Source organism: Myotis yumanensis, unplaced genomic scaffold (assembly GCF_028538775.1).
Source record: "Myotis yumanensis isolate MYYU_CA2020_CCGP unplaced genomic scaffold, mMyoYum1.0.hap1 SCAF_15, whole genome shotgun sequence".
In the NCBI taxonomy this organism is placed as follows: domain Eukaryota; kingdom Metazoa; phylum Chordata; class Mammalia; order Chiroptera; family Vespertilionidae; genus Myotis; species Myotis yumanensis.
Window position 1 is genome coordinate 37,891,218 of NW_027223766.1, and position 19,744 is coordinate 37,910,961.

The window sequence follows — 19,744 nt, forward strand, 5'->3', positions numbered from 1 at the left end:
ATGTAGATTTAATGCAATCATACTCCTACCCTTCAAGACTGATAAATCCAACTTGAACTATATTTTTTTAAGTAATTTTGTTCTGGAAGAGTAAGCTAGAATCTGTTGAAAATTTGCATGCTGTTTACCTGTTGTTTCTGCTCTCCCAATTAATTTCATTACTTTCTCCAGCTGACTGTCTTCTCCATAGTCTCGGGAGGAGGCGGGGCATGGCTTCCCTGCAATATGTGATCATTAAGCTGATTGGCCCAGCCTGAATCATATAACTATCCCTCAACTAATGTATGTGGTCAGAGGAATAGGCATCGTTACTGGCAAAGTATTTTCCAGTCCCGGAGCCCCAGAAAATGGGTCTTTTACCAGGAGAGTCACAGATAAACAGAATAGGTACTCAGCACAATAATCTGCTTTTAGGAATCTATCATAAGAAAATAGAAATGCAGGAAAAAATATTTGTGTAAAATGTTTTCCATCCCTGTATTACTTATAAAAGTTATTGAAACAACTTAAATATCCAACAATAATAAATGGTAAATTAAATTATGCTCTATCTACATAATGAAATACTTTTGCAGTCATTAAACATATTTTCAATGAGTTTTTAGGACAGATGGGCAGAATTCAAAATCCATGGAAATAGAATCATGAAATATCTGGTCTTCTGCGCATGCTGCTTTCACTTAGCATGATATGTTCAAGGTTCATCCATGTGGTAGTATGTATCAATAATTCATTCATTTTTGTTTCATTGTATGATATGCCATATTTTATCTGGGCATGGACATTGGGTTATTTCCATGTTTTGGCAATTACAAATAATGCTGCTATGAATGTGTATAAATTGTTCTGGGGGCATATATTTACATTTCTCTAGGAGTATAATTGCTGGTTTCTATGGTAACTCGATGTTTAAGCTTTAGAGGAACTGTAAGTAAGACTGTTTTCCAAGTTGGTTTCACCATTCAAAACAGTTCTTTAAGTAGTGAATGTTTTCAATACTGTAACTGGTAAGTTTTATATGGACTGTACAAAAACAAATTTAGTGAAAATATTCATATTTTGGTCAGTCATTCATTGTCTAGTAAATACAAGTGAGAGGCTCCTGGTCTCGCTAGAGGTTTTCTGAAGCATTTCCACCTCCTTCCTTCTCCATCCGATTTCCTCAGGTCCATCTTTGACCCATGGCCGAAGTATCGTTTTACTCAATGCCTAGCACTAACCTGACCATTTCTGAAAGCCTGGAATAAAGCCTAATTGTGCAGGTGTAGTGCTTATATAAGAAATTGAAACGGCTCTTAAATGAGTAGTTTCACATAAGAAATTGAAAAGCCTTGGTGCAAACATGTGAGTTTACTCAACCAAAAGACAGTGTTTGGCCCCGATTTTTCACTGGTAATTATTTTTAACCTCTTGATATATTTCTGCTGAGTTTAGGGAAAGTATCATGCCATTAGAATACTAATCAAGATATCTGTTTCCCATTTCAGAAATATTCATCTGCGATCCATATAGGTTGTTCTTTTATTCATGTCTCAGGCTTTTTCGTAATGGGAGGGAGGTCCCTTCTAAAAGACCAGAGCTCTGGGACTGTGTACCCTGCAGAAGTAACTCGTCATTTCTTACCAGCCCTGGTGCCCCTGGGCATCCTCTGCTGGGGTTTTGATTCATCTTGGCCAAGAATCTTGCCAAGGTTTTTATCTAATCTTTTAATTCTATATGAATTCTTGTTCACCATGAAGAGTGAACTCTCAAGCACTGTCTTTTGGATTTAGTATGATCCTTTCACAACAAAGAGTTCATTTTAAATAAGTGTTTCTTCAAAAGAAGCCTTGATAAACAAGAGCGGGGGGGTGAAGAGGAGGCCAACTGAGCTTGGAAGCTGGTGACTCTTTGTTCTGGAGTGGGGGAGGGAAGGAGAAATAGCAAAGTTCCCCACCCTATTGCAAGACACACCCTTGGTAGTTTATCAGGGTCCTAAGATCTCTCTAGTTCTCGCCTCCCCCAGAACTTTGCAGCATTGTACCTTATCAGTTTGTGAGTTTACAGGCAAAGCAATTTCCCAAATGAATGAATAAAAACTCTAATTTACAAAAGGCTTCAAGTTAAGAAAGGGGGGAGGATAGCAAGTAAACCTATTAACATGAGATTTAAAAGTACTGTAACTCTAAAATATGCTGTATCTAATTAATAAGGAGTTGGCAATCCTCTTTAGGATTTTAATCGTCCTCAAACAAAATAAACACCCTATGTTTCAGAGCATAGGCTTTGCAGGGGTCCTCAAACTTTTTAAACAGGGGGCCAGTTCACTGTCCCTCAGACCGTTGGAGGGCCGGACTATAGTTTAAAAAAAAAAATCTATGAACAAATTCCTATGCACACTGCACATATCTTATTTTGAAGTAAAACAAAATGGGAACAAATACAATATTTGTATTTGCATGTGGCCTGCGGGCCATAGTTTGAGGACCCCTGCTTTAGAGTTTGAGTACTACCTCTGCAGCCTCCCAGCTGGGTGCCCTTGGATATGTAATTAAATCTACCTATCTAGTTAACCTTGTGAAATTGGTAAAATTGGAATATCAATAAAATTAATATATGCAAATAGGATGTTTGCAAGAATTAAATCTGGTTATATAGCCAAAGCTCTTGACCCAGTACCCAGAAGATAGTAAGAACTCGAAAGGTGCTAATTATTGTTATATTATTATTACCACCACTAAGTTGAAATAAAATTCTCTGAGATAAGTGGCTTTTTCTGAAAGTGTTGTATCAAACATTAGCTAATGAACTCTAAAATAGTCTCAAATCACTGAAACAGAGTCAAGGAAAAAGATCAAAGGATTTTTGCCTTCAGCAAACCCATCAAAACCAACAGTTTTCAGAATTTGTACAGTCTTCCTTCAGAGTATTAGCCTGCTTTTAAACACTAGTTAACTCTCCCCCCGAGCTTTCTGGATGAATTTTATAGCTGGTCTCCTTCTTTCCAATCTCCCTTTCTTTAATGCATCATATCAGTCTTCACCTAATTTCCTGCCAGTGGTCCCTTCTCTTTATGCTGCTTCTCTCCTTCCTGGCAGAGACAAATTTCTCTCCAAAAGCATCAGTGGCAACTGTCTCCATCAACAACACTTGAATCCGGTGCATGTCTTTTTGCTTTTCATTCCAAATTTTCCTTTTTACCAGTTCATAGTTTCTTTTAGCTCATTGTCCCCTTTATTATAAAAATTTTTATAACTTCAGAAAAGTTGCAGAAATTTATAATCAATACTCAAATACCTTCTATCTAGAACCATTCATGGTTAATAATATTTTCCATGTTTGACTAATTCTACTTTCCCTCACACGCATACACGTAGCATACACATTTATAGTGGGGTTTTAAAAAATCCTTTGAGACATAAATGCAAATATCTTGACATTTCACCCTAAATTCTTCAGCATGTATGTTCTGAGAACAGTTATTACACTTGGGATGTTTAACATTGTGTAATTTTATTATCTAATACATAATCCATATTTAAATTTCCCCCATTGCCCAATAATGTCCTTTGTGCCCCCTCCCCCAATCTAGGCTCTATCAAGAAATATACATTGCATTTAGCTGTCATGTTTATTTATCTCTTAATTGTTGGCATTCACCAAGGATTGTCTCTCTTTTTATTTTATATTCTCCCAATAACCCACTAAATTAATCTCCAAGAATGGGCATTGAATGTCTCTCTTATTCTGAATGTATTATCTCTCTATGTATAAATTAGAAAGATGGGGATTAATATCATTTGTCCACTCTCCCTTTGTTACCGGAGAATTAAACTCCCCTGTTGCTTGTGGGAGCTAGGTGTAGGTTCTTGGGGTGCCACTGAAATAAAAATGTGCAGAAGCCCCCACGGAAGGATGGGAGGTGGGAGAAGGCTTTATTTGCGTGAAGTTACATTTCTTGGGTTCCGAAGTGCCCTACCCCTTAAGCCAGTCCTGGAAAAAGTGCGGCTGGGGTTCCAGCAGAGCCCAAAGCAAAGCCAGTGTCCAGAGTTTCCGTTCCATGTTACAGATGCGTGTAGTTCAGCATCCAAACTAAAGTCAGTCCACTTGTGGAGTCCAACATGGCTGTGGGTCATGTGGGCGCAGGGGAGTGTACACCTGCTACAGGATCACAGGAGCCCAGAGCCCTGGAGGAGAGAGAGAGAGAGAGAGAGAGAGAGAGAGAGAGGTTCCTTTGTTTGGAAGTTTATACATTGAGGCTTCAAGAGCTAGCAGTGGCCATCCAATTCAGGCCACTGACTTTCTTTCAGGTGTGATTGACGGGCAGACAGGTAGGCACCTTTCCACGTCACTTAGACCTTCCTGGGCATGTCTATCTGGTCTTCCTCTTCCTCCTTTCCTGTTAAATAATAACCAGGTATTACAATGACATCACCTTGATTTCCACCACTAAGTAGACACAAATTCTTAAATCTAGAATTTGTTCCCTTGAATGACTCAAAAGCAACAGTCTGCAAACTTTGCAAAAGATTTCTTTACATTTTTTTCCCTTCACGAACCCTGTAATGTTGAAACATTTTAATCCTAAAATGCATTAATTAATAATCAGTGCCTTTTAAATAAAATCTCATCACAAGGCTCATAGTTTTTTATTCTGGACAAATATCTATCTTTACAGGCTTAATGAAATACTGATGATAGTACTTAGACTCCTTCCCAGGCCACTAGAGAGGATTCATAACCCCCCAAATTGAAAACCACTATCTTACTAAATAAATGTGCAACTACTTAACCTACCACGTAAATCCCTTTACACTGTGTCACTTCCTACCTCTGGCCTAATTACCCATCCACCCTCTTACACCACTATACCCTCAAGTTTTTTACACCTCTGCTCTTTTCCTATTCTGTAACCAAATCTTGAAATTCTTCTGAGTCCATTCTCGCCTATCAAGATATAGGCTAATGTCCTGTTCTCTGTGAGGCTTTCATTCCTCCACAACATCAATTCTAGTCTTATTTGAATGGTTTCTCAGTTCTCTGAAGACATCTCTCTTGTAGGTTTATCACATTCTATTATAATTGTTGTCTGTCTCCCGTAAAAGATTATAAGCTGCTGGAGTATGGAGTCCATGTTTAATCATTATTGTGCCCTGTGGTCTGGCACATTGTAGAAACTCAATAAATATATGGTGAATGAGTCAATCAAATAACCTTTGGGCAGACAGTGGACATACACAGGCAATTGACTAGAGAGTGTCATGGAGAGTGTCATGACTAGAGAGTGGCACATTGATTCTCAAGCATTTTGGGGTCTTGAAGTCCTTTGAGGGTTGTATAAAAGCTCAGGTCACACTCCCCACAAAGATGTTTGCATGTGTAGCTACATAACGTTCCTTACAATGTTACTCAACAAACTGGGCCTCAGATCATGACTTCTGCTGTGGCCTATGATTTTTCTGTCAATAATGCTTAGCGGATCACAGGTTATGAGGATGTGAGCAGCAAGCAGATCACTCATCTATTTGCATAATCTACTACTTGGCTAGAAAATAACTTTCAATCTGGCAAAGTAGTATCATGTTGACAACACAAAAGGGTGAGTAATCAAATGATAACTATAGTATCTTAGCATTAAAACACTCCTGGAACCAACAAACCCTACTTGTTCCAACCTAATTTGCATGATCAAACTAAATATAGCTGAGAAATTATTCTTTTTGTGTATCAGTGGTCAGACTTTTAAAGTAGTTATTGCCTGTTTCTTTGTCTTCAGGAAACAATTTAAATTTAAGGGAGTAATAGTTTATAACATGGAGAAAATAAGCCGCTAATAGGTCAGTTTCTCTATATCATGTTATTCTAGAATTTGATCAAAATCAATTGCCAGATTAAGAGTGCACCGTGAATATGTTGTCAAGAGTAGTTTACAAAGCCAGTGGTGTGACATGCTATCTTTTAAACTCTGTGAAATAAAAGGATGAGAAATTATATTCTTTAAATATATACACTTTTTGGACATCCATGATGCAACGGATTTTAAAATATGAATTTAAAGCAGAAGAACTATTAAAAAACAAAATTCAACGGAGACATTTCAAGATTTTAATTGGCTTCATTAACCGCTTCATGATTTGGGCAACATCCTATCTAGTAACTAGAAGGGAGCTCCAAAAAGTTAAACAAAATGAAAGGTTTTTGTAGGCAGAAACCAGGGGGGGGGGGGGGGGGGCGCGCGGGGGGGGGGGGTCGGTGACACAGACAGTTATTAACCAAAGAATGAAAGGATTGTTTCAGGCAAGCTCACCTTTCTTTGGGGTCTTACAGCAGATTGCTCGCTAGTGTTGATCGGTGATGGAACATATTTAGACTAATATTTGTGGTTTAAGGTCACTTTCTTGGGAGGAGCTACAACTGCAATGAAATCTTGATTTGCTGTCCTGAGCACAAGTTGACTCCACCTTGGCCTGTTGGTTCTTTTTTTAATAGAGCACAGCACCATTTTAGTTGTAGCAAATGTATGTTCTAAATATTAATTTAAAAACTTTATTGAATTTTATCCTTAGTGATTTTTCAAAATATAAATTAGACTTGCTGTGTACAAACATTCTTGTCATTTGAATGTCACCAATTAAACAATGAGTGCTTAAAGGCTAAAATATATGGATATTTTAAAAACTAACAATTGTGCAGTTATGTTCCTCTAACATTCACCTCCATAACTTACCTACAAATTAACTGAACAACGGAGCTGCCATTTTTTTTAAAATATATTTTATTGATTTTTTACAGAGAGGAAGGGAGAGAGATAGAGAGTTAGAAACATCGATGAGAGAGAAACATCGATCAGCTGCCTCCTGCACATCTCCCACTGGGGATGTGCCCGCAACCCAGGTACATGCCCTTGACCGGAATCGAACCTGGGACCCTTCAGTCCGCAGGCCGACGCTCTATCCACTGAGCCAAACCGGTTTTGGCAGCGGAGCTGCCATTTACATGTTTTTCTGATAAAAGGATAAAGAAATAGAAAGTGATGAAACATATTTAGACTAATATTTGTGGTCTCAGTCTCACTCAGATCAATGTAATTTTGTTTGACATTAAATAACATGAATGTTATAAAGGGTACTATATAGCATAAACCAAGCTAGAAGATGAGGAGAGAATTGGTGGGGAAGGAGAGAACATACCTTATCTCCACCAATATTGTTGTTTTGGTGATTATTTTGTTAGCATATATTTAAAGGGAAAATAACCCTATGATGGATTCTGACTTTCCTTTTATTGGCACAATTAGTCTGAACAATGTTTTTAATAACTAGTAACTGTGTGTGTCATTGCAATATTCTGGTTGGTTGGACTTCAATGAGATTGATTATGTAAAAGAGGATAAAATACCTGGATCAAATTATGAGTAGTAAAAATGAATGGATGAGGAAACAAATGGATTTATAATGTTTAACTAGACTAGCAAAAATGATTTTTATAGGTAGTGTTTTTGACTTGCTTCCGTGAAATTATGGGCATTTCCAATTTGGAGCTAATTTAATTGCATTCCTTTCAAAAACAAAAATTTTAGAAAACTCATATTGAAATCAATTTGGTGCTTGTACATTCTTCAAAATGTTTTGTCATTAATAAAATCATTTTGAAACAACAGTTGTCCACAAATCAAATATGTGGAGATGTGATCAGAAAAACTAAGCATTTTTTGCTCAATTTTGATAATTATATGACTTTATTAAGATTTCTTTATTAAAGTTGCCTCTCCATATAACTATTCTGAAATAGCTTTTTCTTTGTATGTTTCTTAACTTTAGTGAAAGTTAACTAGATTTAAAGAGATCCGCTTTATATTAAATAACACATTGTACAACTTTCCACTATTCTATCTCAATTCTATTATTTGTTTGTCGGGGAAAATGCGAGAGAAATGGGAAACATAAATTAGATGTAGAAGACAGATGTATGGGTAAGGAGAATTTGTTTATTCAGCTACCATTATTAATAGGAGAAATGTGTAATTGATTATCCAAATTGAGATACTTTTTTTTAAAGCAAATGTGTTCTTTTTTAAAATATATTTTTATTGATTTTAGAGAGAGGCAGGGAGAGTGACAGAGAGATAAAAACATCAGTGAGATAGAAACATCATCAATGGGCTGCCTCCTGCATGCCCCCTACTGGGGATCACGCCTGCAACCCTGGCATGTGCCCTGACCAGGAATCAAACTGTGACCTCCTGATTCTTGCGCCAGTGATCAACCACTGAGCCATACTAGCTGGGCAAGTTGAGATACTTTTGAGAGTGAAATTGAAATGCTATTAATAATTATATTGAGACAATAGGTACAAATTAGGCTTTTCCCAAACACACTAAGTCTTATGTGTACTTTAATTATTAAGCTTTCATTCACAGGCCAAGCATAAGGATATTTTTAAAGTAAAAGGATAAATATACTTGTTGCCTTGGAGGCTCAGTTTAGCAAGTAAAAGGAGTAAACAAGTCAAACAAAACTGATACTTCGAATGCAGTAAGGTGCCACCTTGCCAGTCAGCTGCCTCAATGATACCTTTCTCATCCCTTGTTCACTCAGGAATTAGCTCAGGGTCTAGGCATACATTGTCTCTGTTTCAACATTGCTATGTCTTGACTCAGGTTACAGTTATGGCTCCCAGCTTTACTCTCATAATGGTTGTCTTTTGTGCCCTGTCTCCATTGGTGGCGGCTCAGGTTCTATACATTTAAGTAGGAGTACATAAATTTTTTTTTCTCAGAACTGCACATACCCCAGAAATGCTTGATCCAGCTTTCAGTGGTTGCTTACTGCCTGAGGATTTATGACATAAGCAGACTTAAACATAAATCTCTGCATTGACACTTCCAAGTAGATAATTTTTTAAATTGTTTATAATATGCTGGGCACTGTTTTCTATATTGGCTTCCTTACATGTAATTGACCCGTGCAATCTTCAAAACAACCCTATGGCATTGATCCTATCATTATCCTAATTTATAGATAAGGAAATTTACTTTAATTAACTTGTCTCTGGTACCCAGTTAGTAAGCATAGGGCCAGGACTCAAAATCAGAAATCTGGCTCAAAACCCTGCACTCACAACCATTCAATTTTATTGAATTTTGCCTTGGCTGGTTTGGCTCAGTTGGTTGGAGCATCATCCTGTACGCCGGGAAGCCGAGGGTTTGATTCCTAGTCAGGGCACATGCCTAGGGTGCTGGTTTGATCCCTGGTTGGGTGGGAGGCAACTGATCAATGTGTCTCTCTCACCCCCCATCTCTCTCTCTCTCCCCCCCTTCTTCTCCCTCCCTCTCCCTCCCTCCCTCTCTAGATTAAAAAAAAAATTATAGGATTTGGTAGAATACCAGGCTCAGCTTGGAATTGTCATCTATGAGTTAATCCTTACCATCAGCTCAACTGAAATATAAGTAGGTTAAGTTTTGTTAATCTTTTATACAGCTAAATCTGCTTCCTTTAGAGTTGTTTATCCTCTCAAAAAGTATGTGTACTTAAAAATGAAGGAATCTGAAACTGCTTAGTGGGTACATTGTCCTTTCACACAGTAAATATGTACTAATATTGGAGGAAAGCGGAGTCAGTATTTTAAGGGTTGGAGAAAAGATGGCTACGTAAGCTCCAAAACCCACAGGAAATCTACAGTCCTTTATCCAACAATGCAATCAGTTAAATGGTCCAAGTATCCATCAGAACAAATATACCTCCCAAAAGAGCAAATGCAGATGCTTGGTTCAGTCAAAGTCTTCAGTCAGAAATGCTCTTCAACATGCTGGCCACATAAAGATGCCTGGCTTGTTTCTATATTTTGAGTAAGTTAGTTTAAACTATGCTTCAATTTCTAAGCTCTAAATAGATGCAATTACTAGAATGGCATTAGATAGCACAGAGACATTAAGAGGGTTCTCACTGCCTATTCATCTACATGAAGTAGAATTGGGTTCTATCCGAATATCTGAATAAATGGGTTTGCTGTTATGTTTGCCAATATAATTAGAGGGTCCTTTTGCTTTCAACTTGAATTGTTGAAAAGCATTCTAAATTGTCTTTGTTCATTTCTGTCCATAAAAATAGACAAAAGATAGTAAGGTGCCTCCAGTTTTTTAAGGGTCAATAGCAGTCTCTTCCTCCAACTTAGTAGCAATTATGGAGCAAAACACTTAGTCACTTACATCCTGGTTACTAAACTATAATATAAAATGACTGGTGGTTTCTGACCTATTTAATTCTAAATGCTTGTTCAAAATTAAAATGGCACAATGTATATAAATCTACTTTGTAACTTATAAGGCTCTATATGTCCATATTAATAGGAAATATGGGCAACTAGGCAGCATGAACATGTCCTAAGGTATGACTGGGAAGTTGTTGAGAATTTTACCTCTGATATTAGTGTTTTTTTCTTACTGCATTTGATTTCCTGTGGGTGAACCTATTTGAATTCTGAGATCATGCTACACATTGTTCTATCTGTACTAACCTGAAGTTCACTAGGCTGGTTGTTGTGTATACACTCTGTGAAATAATATTGGTGAGCATTGTTTGGGTGCCGGAATACTGCTCTATAGAGTGATATACTAGTAATTAGGTTGTATGCTCCTTTATCCAGGGTATATCCGACTTCTTAGAATCTCAGCCGGATTACATGCATTTTACTGGGACTGTGGGGAATGTGATTTTTGTCATGGTCAAGTGATCCATGAGAAAATTAAAATTCTTTAAAGTTTCCACAAATAAAAAGCAGTTTAGTCATGATGACAGAGACAGAAAAATATTGTTTAAAAATTCTATTTGAAGGAGAACCAGCAAAGAATATAAAACTCTGTTTATTGAATGAAACATTGCTCCTTTTATAACTCTTTTATTTTGAAATAATTTTAAAATTAAGAATTTGGAAGAACAACGGAAGGAACCCCTATACCCAGATTTACCAGTCTTTAACATTATTGCTATTATTATTTGTCTGTGTCTCCACCTACACAGGCACATGAGTACACACACTTTACTATTTATATTTTCAGAACCATGGGAACATGCTGCATTGATCATGCCACTTTAACCCTAGTGCTTCAGTGTGAATTTTCTAAGAACAAGGATATTCTCTATTTAAGCACCCTAATTAAATTCAGAAAATTTAATATTGATACAGTGCTCTTATCTACAATCTACATTCCACATTTGTGAATGGTCTTAATAGTGTCCTTTATAATTCATTTCCTCCTTTCAATATGAAGTTCCAGTCTAGAGTCACATATTGCATTTAGTTGCGATATTTCTTTAAGTCTCCTTTTGTATAAAAAATTTCTTAGTTTTTATCTTTCATGGCATTGAATTTTTTTTAAATAACACAAAGTAGTCATTTTATGTAAGTGATACTCAGTTCAAATTTGTCAGTTAATTTCTTGTCATTATATTCAGATTATGCCTCTCCGGCCTGAATAACTACAAATCTGATATTGCTGCCTTCACTTGGTATTACATCCAGGGCCACATGATACCTACTAGTCCCTAATTCCTAATATTAAGCTGGAGATGATGTCTGTTTTTGTTATTATGTAATTACTATTTTCCCCCTTGTGTCTAATCTTGCCCTTGTCTTGTGGGGAGACACTTTAAGAACCATGTAAACATCCTGATTCTCATCAGACAGCCTACTCCCTACCCAAAGATTTATTATCTATTCATAATTATTGATAGTTATTACCTGAACCACACTATAATGAAATTTGAAAAAATGAATTCAATCTCTACCACTCCCTACATGTATGTACATGCCTATGTATGTATGTATCTTTTGGATTTTCAAGTATTTATATATTTTTTAATTGACAAAGTATTACATTAGTGTCAGGTGTACAATATAGTGATTCAACATGTATATACCTTGCAGAGTGATCACCACAATAAGTCCAGTTGTCATCCTTCACTCTACGTAGTTACTATGATGTATTGACTCTATTCGCCATGCTGTGTTATATCCCATAACTCGTTAATAACTGGAAGTTTGTACTTCTTAATCTCCTTCCCTTTTTCCACCCCCCTTGCCTCTGGCAATCATCAATCTGCTATCTGTATCTGTGTTTGTTTCTGTTTCATTTTGTTTGTTCCATTGTTTTATTTTTTAGATTTCACACATAAGTGAAATCATACAGTATTTATCTTTCTTTTCGACTTATTTCACTTAACATAATACTCTGTAGATCAAGCATGTCAAATTCGTGGCCCATAGGCCACATGCCTAATTTATGTGGCCTGTGTTAGCTTTTGAGTTTGACATGCTTGCTGATCTATGTTTCCACAGATGGCAAGAATTCAGTCTTTTTTATTTATTTATTTATTAAGGTATTACATGTGTCCTTATCCCCTCACTGTCCCCCCTCAACCCCCCCCCCCCCCCCCCCCGCAACTCATGCCCTCACCGCCCTGGTGTCTGTGTCCATTGGTTAGGCTTATATGCATGCATACAAGTCTTTTGGTTGGTCTCTCCCCCTTACTCCCACCCTCCCCTACCTTCCCTCTGAGGTTTGGCAGTCTGCTCAATGCTTCTTTGTCTCTGGATCTGTTTTTGTTCATTAGTTTATGATGTTCATTATATTCCACAAATGAGTGAGATCATGTGATATTTATCTCTCTCTGACTGGCTTATTTCACTTAGCATAATACTCTCCAGTTCCATCCATGCTGTTGCAAATGGTAAGAATTCCCTTTTTTTATAGCAGCGTAATATTCCATTGTGTAGATGTACCATAGTTTTTTAATCCACTTATCTGCTGATGGGCACTTAGGCTGTTTCCAAATCTTAGCTATGATAAATGGTGTCACTATGAACATAGAGGTACATAAATCCTTTCTGATTGGTGTTTCTAGTTTCTTGGGATATATTCCTAGAAGTGGGATCACTGGGTCAAATGGGAGTTCCATTTTTAGTTTTTTGAGGAAACTCCATACTCTTCTCCACAGTGGCTGCACCAGTCTGCATTCCCACCAGCAGTACAAAAGGGTTCCTTTTTCTCTTTATCCTCGCCAGCACTTGTCATTTGTTGATTTGTTGATGATAGCCATTCTGACATGTGGGATGGTACCGCATTGTCGTTTTGATTTGCATCTCTGGGATGATTAATTAGTGATGTTGAGCATGTTTTCATATGTTTCTTGGCCTTACTTATGTCCTCTTTCGAAAAGTATCTATTTAGATCCGTTGCCCATTTTTTTTATTGGGTTTTTTATCTTCCTTTTGTTAAGTTGTATGAATTCCCTGTAAATGTTAGAGATTAAGCCCTTATTGGTGATGACATTGGCAAATATGTTCTCCCATGCAGTGGGCTTTCTTGTTGTGTTGTTGATGGTTTCTTTTGCTATACAGAAGCTTTTTATTTTGATGTAGTTCCATTTGTTTATTTTCTCTTTAGTTTCCATTGCCCTAGGAGCTGTATCAGTGAGATATTGCTTCGGCATATGTCTGAGATTTTGCTGCCTATGAATTCCTCTAATATTTTTATGGTTTCCCACCTTATGTTTAAGTCCTTTATCCATTTTGAGTTTGTTTTTGTGTATGGTGTAAGTTGGTGGTCTAGTTTTTGGGGGGGTTTTTTTGCCATGTATCTGTCCAATTTTCCCAACACCATTTATTGAAGAAACTGTCTTGACTCCATTGTATGTTCTTGCCTTCTTTGTCAAATATTAATTGAGCATAGTAGTTTGGGTTGATTTCTGGGTTCTCTACTCTATTTCATTGGTCTATATGTCTGTTCTTGTGCCAGGACCAGGCAGTTTTGAGAACAGTGGCTTTGAATTACAGCTTGATATCTGGTATTGAGATCCCTCCTACTTTGTTCTTCTTTCTCAGGATTGCTGCAGCTATTTGGGTCTTTTTTAAATTCCAGATGAATTTTTGGAAAGTTCATTCTGGTCTGTGAAATATGCCATTGGTATTTTAATGGGGAGTGCATTGAATCTATAGATTGCTTTGGGTAATATGGACATTTTAATGATGTTGATTCTACCAATCCTTGAACACAGTATGTTCTTCCATCTGTTTATGTCTTCCTCTATCTCTTTTTTCAGTGTCCTGTAGTTTTCCGAGTACAGGTCTTTTACCTCCTTAGTTAAGTTTATTCCTAGGTATCTTAATTTTTTGGTGCAATGGTAAATGGGATTTTTTTTAAATCTCTCTTTCTGTAAGTTCACTATTGGTGTATAAAAATGCCATAGATTTCTTGGCATTAATTTTGTATCCTGCTACATTGCCAAATTGATTTATTAAGTCTAATAATTTTTTGATGGAGTCTTTAGGGTTTTCTGTGTACAGTATCATATCATCTACGAATAATGACAGTTTTACGTCTTCTTTTCCAATTTTGATACCTTTTATTTCTTCTTCTTGTCTAAGTGCTATGGCTAGCACTTCCAGTACTATGTCAAACAGGAGTGGTGAAAGTGGACATCCCTATCTCATTCCTCTTCTTAGGTGAAATGGTTTTAGTTTTTGCCCATTGAGTATGATGTTGGCTGTAAGTTTGTCATATATAGGGCTCTTATTATGTTGCGGTATGATCCCTCTATTCCCATTTTGCTGAGGGTTTTTATCAAGAAAGGATATTGGATTTTGTTATATGCTTTTTCTGCATCAATTGATATGACTATGTGATTTTTATCTCTCCATTTGTTTATGTGATGTATCATGTTTATTGATTTGCGGATATTGTACCATCCTTGCATCCCAGGGATAAATCCTACTTGGTCATGGTGTATCAATTTATTCTTTTTCTATCTTTCAAAGATTTGGAAGCAACTATTTCCTATGACCAATATCTTCTCTATGTGGGTTGCAAACAACCTCAAGTAAAGAAAGAGTGATTTTGCTCTGGCCAGTTGTTCAGTGGTTAGAGCATCAGCCCGGGGACCAAAGGGGTCACAGGTTTAATTCCTGGTCAAGGGCATATACCTGGGTTGCAGGTTCAATTCACAGCCCTGGTTGGAAGGCAAACAACCGGTGTGCCTTTCACATCGATGTTTCTCTCTTCTCTTTCTCTTCCTACATGCCTCCTCCCTCCCACTCTCTCTAGAAACCAATGAATTAACAACAACAAAAAGTGATTTTGAAACCCTAATGTAATTCCCATGTTATAAGCAATACTCTAATCTAGCCTTTTGCAGATATAGGGCCATAGAGCAATAATTTTTGTAAGTTTTTTTGCATATTTATTTTTACTTGTATTGGTTTTAAGTGGAAGAACTAACAACTATGAAGGAAATGGGATTTAAAAAGGATTTCCATCATGGGAGAATGTCTCCTGGCAGCTCTTGGTACAGGCAATATTATATTTCCTGCCAAAACTTATTTAAAAAATATTTTGGTCATTCTTATTACTCAGGAGCATTTGGAAGGAATTGCACAAGAGTACTATACTTCCTCAAACTCAAAGATTGAGCAATAGCAGATAGAAGAAGCAGTAGAATTACAGTTGACAGAACCCACGGAGTTCAGACATTTGTCCCTTACAAGCTGAGCTTTGAACAACTACAGGTAAACATTTGCTACTTTTGATTACTCCCAGATGTAGGATATAGACGCAAACCATATGGGTCAGAGGCAGAAACAGAACTAAGAAAAGAGGTTTAGAATAGAACAAGACTAATAGATACATTATTCTAAGCACACCCAGCTAGGGGCTTCACCAGTAGCAAGAAAGGGTTGATAAATAGTTTTTAGCTGAGATCCCATTCAGCTCTTAGGATAGCAGTTGCTAGAGTTCTGTTTTATGGATTTCATTCCATATAAGCTCCACATTTTAGCTCAATGACTGTCCATAGGGAGAAGAGCCATAAGCAGTAGCACTTGAGCAATGGATTTGTAATCCAAAACTTAGAAAAATACTGCAAGAAATAACTGTCTTAAACCTCTGTTAACTGTAAATTGAATATTTTTCAATTACAGTCGACATTCAATATTATTTTATATTAACTTCAGGCATACAGCATAGTGGTTTGACATTTATATAATTTATGAAGTGATACCCCTGATAATCCTAGCACCCATCTGGCACCATATATAGTTATTACAATATTATTGACTGTATTCCCTGTACTGTACTTTATATCCCCATGACTGTTTTGTAACTACCAATTTGTACTTAATCCCTTCACCTTTTTACTCAGTCCCCCAAACCCCCTCTCATCTGGCAATCCTCAGATTGTTCTCTGTATCTATGAGTCTATTTCTATTTTTGTTTGTTCTTTTATTTTGTATTTGAGTCCATGTATAAGTGAAATCATAAGGTATTTGTCTTTCTCTGTCAGACTTAATGTAAATTGAATATTTTTTAAAGTAGAATTTAAGATTCTATTAATCCTTATAAAGAATCAAGTAAAAGCACCTGTTCAGACATGAGATGGACCCACTGACAGATTTAAAGAAATGGCACCATATCCATTTCTTTAAATAGGTCAGTAAGTGGTCTCTTTAAATAGTGTCTCAACAGAGCCTAAATGTATAAAAGCCAACAAGTAACCCCAAAAGCACATGTGATTACATCTTTGAATCTAAGATACATATACTTTACTTTTTCTGGATTCAGTAATGTTATAACATTAATCTGGAGGTAGGTTTTTTTCTGAACTACTGTAACTAAATAAATTTTATCACACATGGCATCTTAAAACTGGGGGAATATGAAAATAGTTTGATAATATCATTAAAATTATAACCATACATTTCTCTTGGGATATTCCCCCCACTTTTATTGAAAAATAATTAACATACAGCACCATATAAGTTTAGGTATATTGATTTGATTTACATATATTGTGAAAAGATTGCCATAATATTAATTAACATACATCATCTAATTTATGTACACACACAAATGATAAAGAGAGAAATGTTTTTCCTTGTGATGCAAACTCTTAGGGTTTACTCTCATAACATTTAAATGCTAATGTACGTCCTTACATGTTCAATGTAATTTAATTGAACTAGAAGTTTGTACCTTTTGACCATCTTCATCCAATTCCCCTCCCCTCTATCCCCCACCACAGAAAACCACAAATCTGATCTATTTTGCGATAGATTTGGCTTTTCCTATTTATTTTAGATGCCACATGTAAGATCAAACAGTATTTGTCTTTATCTGTATGACTTATTTTAACTTAGCCTACTGCCCTCAAGGTCTGTCCGTGTTGTTGCAAATGGTAAAATTTTCTTTTTATGGCTGAATACTATTCCAGTGTGTGTGTGTGTGTGTGTGTGTCCTCACAACTTTATTCATTCACACATTGATGAACACTTAGTTTGTTTCCACATCTTGGCTATTGTAAATAATGGGGATGCATCATGTTTTCATTTCCTTTGGATAAAGACCCAGAAGTAGAATTGCTGGATCATAGGTAGATCTATTTTTAACTTTTTTGAGGAACCTCCATACTGTGTTTCTATGGTGGCTGAACCAACTTACAATCCCATCAACAGCACACAAGGTTTCCTTTTCTCTAAATTCTCTCCACCATTTGTTACACCCCGTCGTTTTGATGATAGCCATTCTAACAGGTGCAAGGTAGATGTCACATTGTGGTTTTGATTTTCACTTACCTTATGATTACTAATGGGCATATTTTCATGGACTGACTGGCCACTCAGGTATTCTATTTCTTCTATATTCTACATCTTCTTTAGAAAAATGCCCCAGATAGTCTATTTATATCCTTTGCTCATTTTTAATTGGATTACTATTTTTTGCAATTAAGTTGTATAAATTTTTAAAATATATTTTGGATATTCACCCCTTATCAAATGATTGGTTTGAAAATATGTTTTCCCATTTTGGGTTGTCTTTTAGTTTTGTTGAACATTTCTTATGTTGTGTAGAAACATTTTAGTCCGATGGAGTCTTGCCTGTTTTCTGTTGTTATTGATTGTGCTTCAGGTATCATATCCAAAAAATTATTTCAAAGACCCATGTCAAAGAGCTTTTTTTCCTGCTTTTTCCCCCCAAGGAGTTTTATGGTTTTCAGTCTTACATTTAAGTTTCTAATACATTCCAAATTAATTTTTTTGTGAGTGGGGAGAGATATGGGCCTAGTTTCATTATTTTACTTGTGAATATCCAATTTTCCCAGTACCATTTACTGAGGAGTCTGTCTTTCCCCCATGCGTGTTCTATGCTTTTTGTCAAATATTAGTTGACTGTATATGAATCAGTTTACTTCTTGGCTCCCAGTTCTGTTCCATTGGTCAGTATGTCTGTTTTTATGCCAGCGCTATACTGTTTTGATTGCTATAGCTTTGTAATATAGCTGGAAATCAGGAAGCATGATACCTCATGCTTTGTTCTTCTTTTCCCTCAGGATTGCTTTGGCTATTAGGGATCTTTTGTGGTTCCAATTAAATTTTAGGATTGTTTTATCTACTTCTGCAAAAAGCACCATTGGAATCTTGATAGGGATGAATATACAGGTGGCTTTGGGTAATATGGCTATTTTAATAAATACTAATTCTTCCAATCTATAGTACACAGATATCTTTCCATTTGTTTGTGTCCTCTTTAATTTCTTTTATCAATGTCTTATAGTTTTCATTGTAGAGATCATTCAGTTCCTTGGCTAAATTTATTCCCAAGTGTTTTATTGTTTTTGATGCTACTGAACATAGTATCATTTTCTTTATTTTTTCAGAAATTTTGTCTTAGTGTATAGAAACGCTACTAATTTTTGTTGTTGTTAATTTTGTATCCTGCATTGTTACTGAATTTCTTTATTACATTAACAGGTGGGGGTTTTTTTCTTGCCTGATTACTCAGGTTAGGATTTTCTGCACTGTGCTAAATAGGAGCGGTGAGAGTGGGCACTCTTGTTATGTTCCTAATCATAGAGGGAAAGCTTTTAACCTTTCACCATTGAGTATGATGTTGGTTGTGTTTTTTTATATATGGTCTTTATTATGTTGAGGTCTGTTCATTCTATAATTTGTTTAGAGATTTTAGCAACAGATGTTGAAATTTGTCAATTTTTTTCACATCTATTGAGATGATCATATGATTTTTTCTTTTTATTAATGTAATATATCACATGTATTGATTTGCATATGTTGAACCATCCTTGTATCCCAGGGATAAATCCCACTTGATCATGGTGAATGACCCTTTTAATGTGCTGCTGAATTTGTCTTGCTAGTATTTTACTGAGAATTTTTGCATCTATATTCATCATGGACATTAGCCTGTAGTTTTCCTACCTAACGAGGCTGTAGGATGGGCTCTTCAGTTGCCTGGGTTCTCTATTCAGGCTTCCTAGATGTTAGGACTGAGTGCTATTCTCTGCAGTAGGCGGGGCTACGAATTAGTGTCCTGCCCTGGCAAGGGAGCAAAACAGGCCCTAGGGCTGGCCTAGCTCATTGGACAGATTACACTGAATTCCCTAGCCAGACAGGGCCACTGGTTTTGCTCTGCAGACGGGGAAAGCCACAGGCTATGCTGTCTGTTCAAGAGCTACTGTACAAAGGGTGTTGGATGGGCTACACAGCTTCCCATGTGCTCTGGGTGAGTTCACTGGTTGGGTGGGGTGAAGGATCTGTTCAGCAGCGGGTGATGTTACAAATAATTTCCCTGTCCAGGCGAAGAGGGAGAACCAACTCCAAGGCCAGAAAGGTTTGTGGTCTTGACCAAGTTCCATGACTGGCAAGGCTCTGGTTTGAGGACTTGAACCGGGCATACATATTTCTTGCCAAGTTCCCTGGT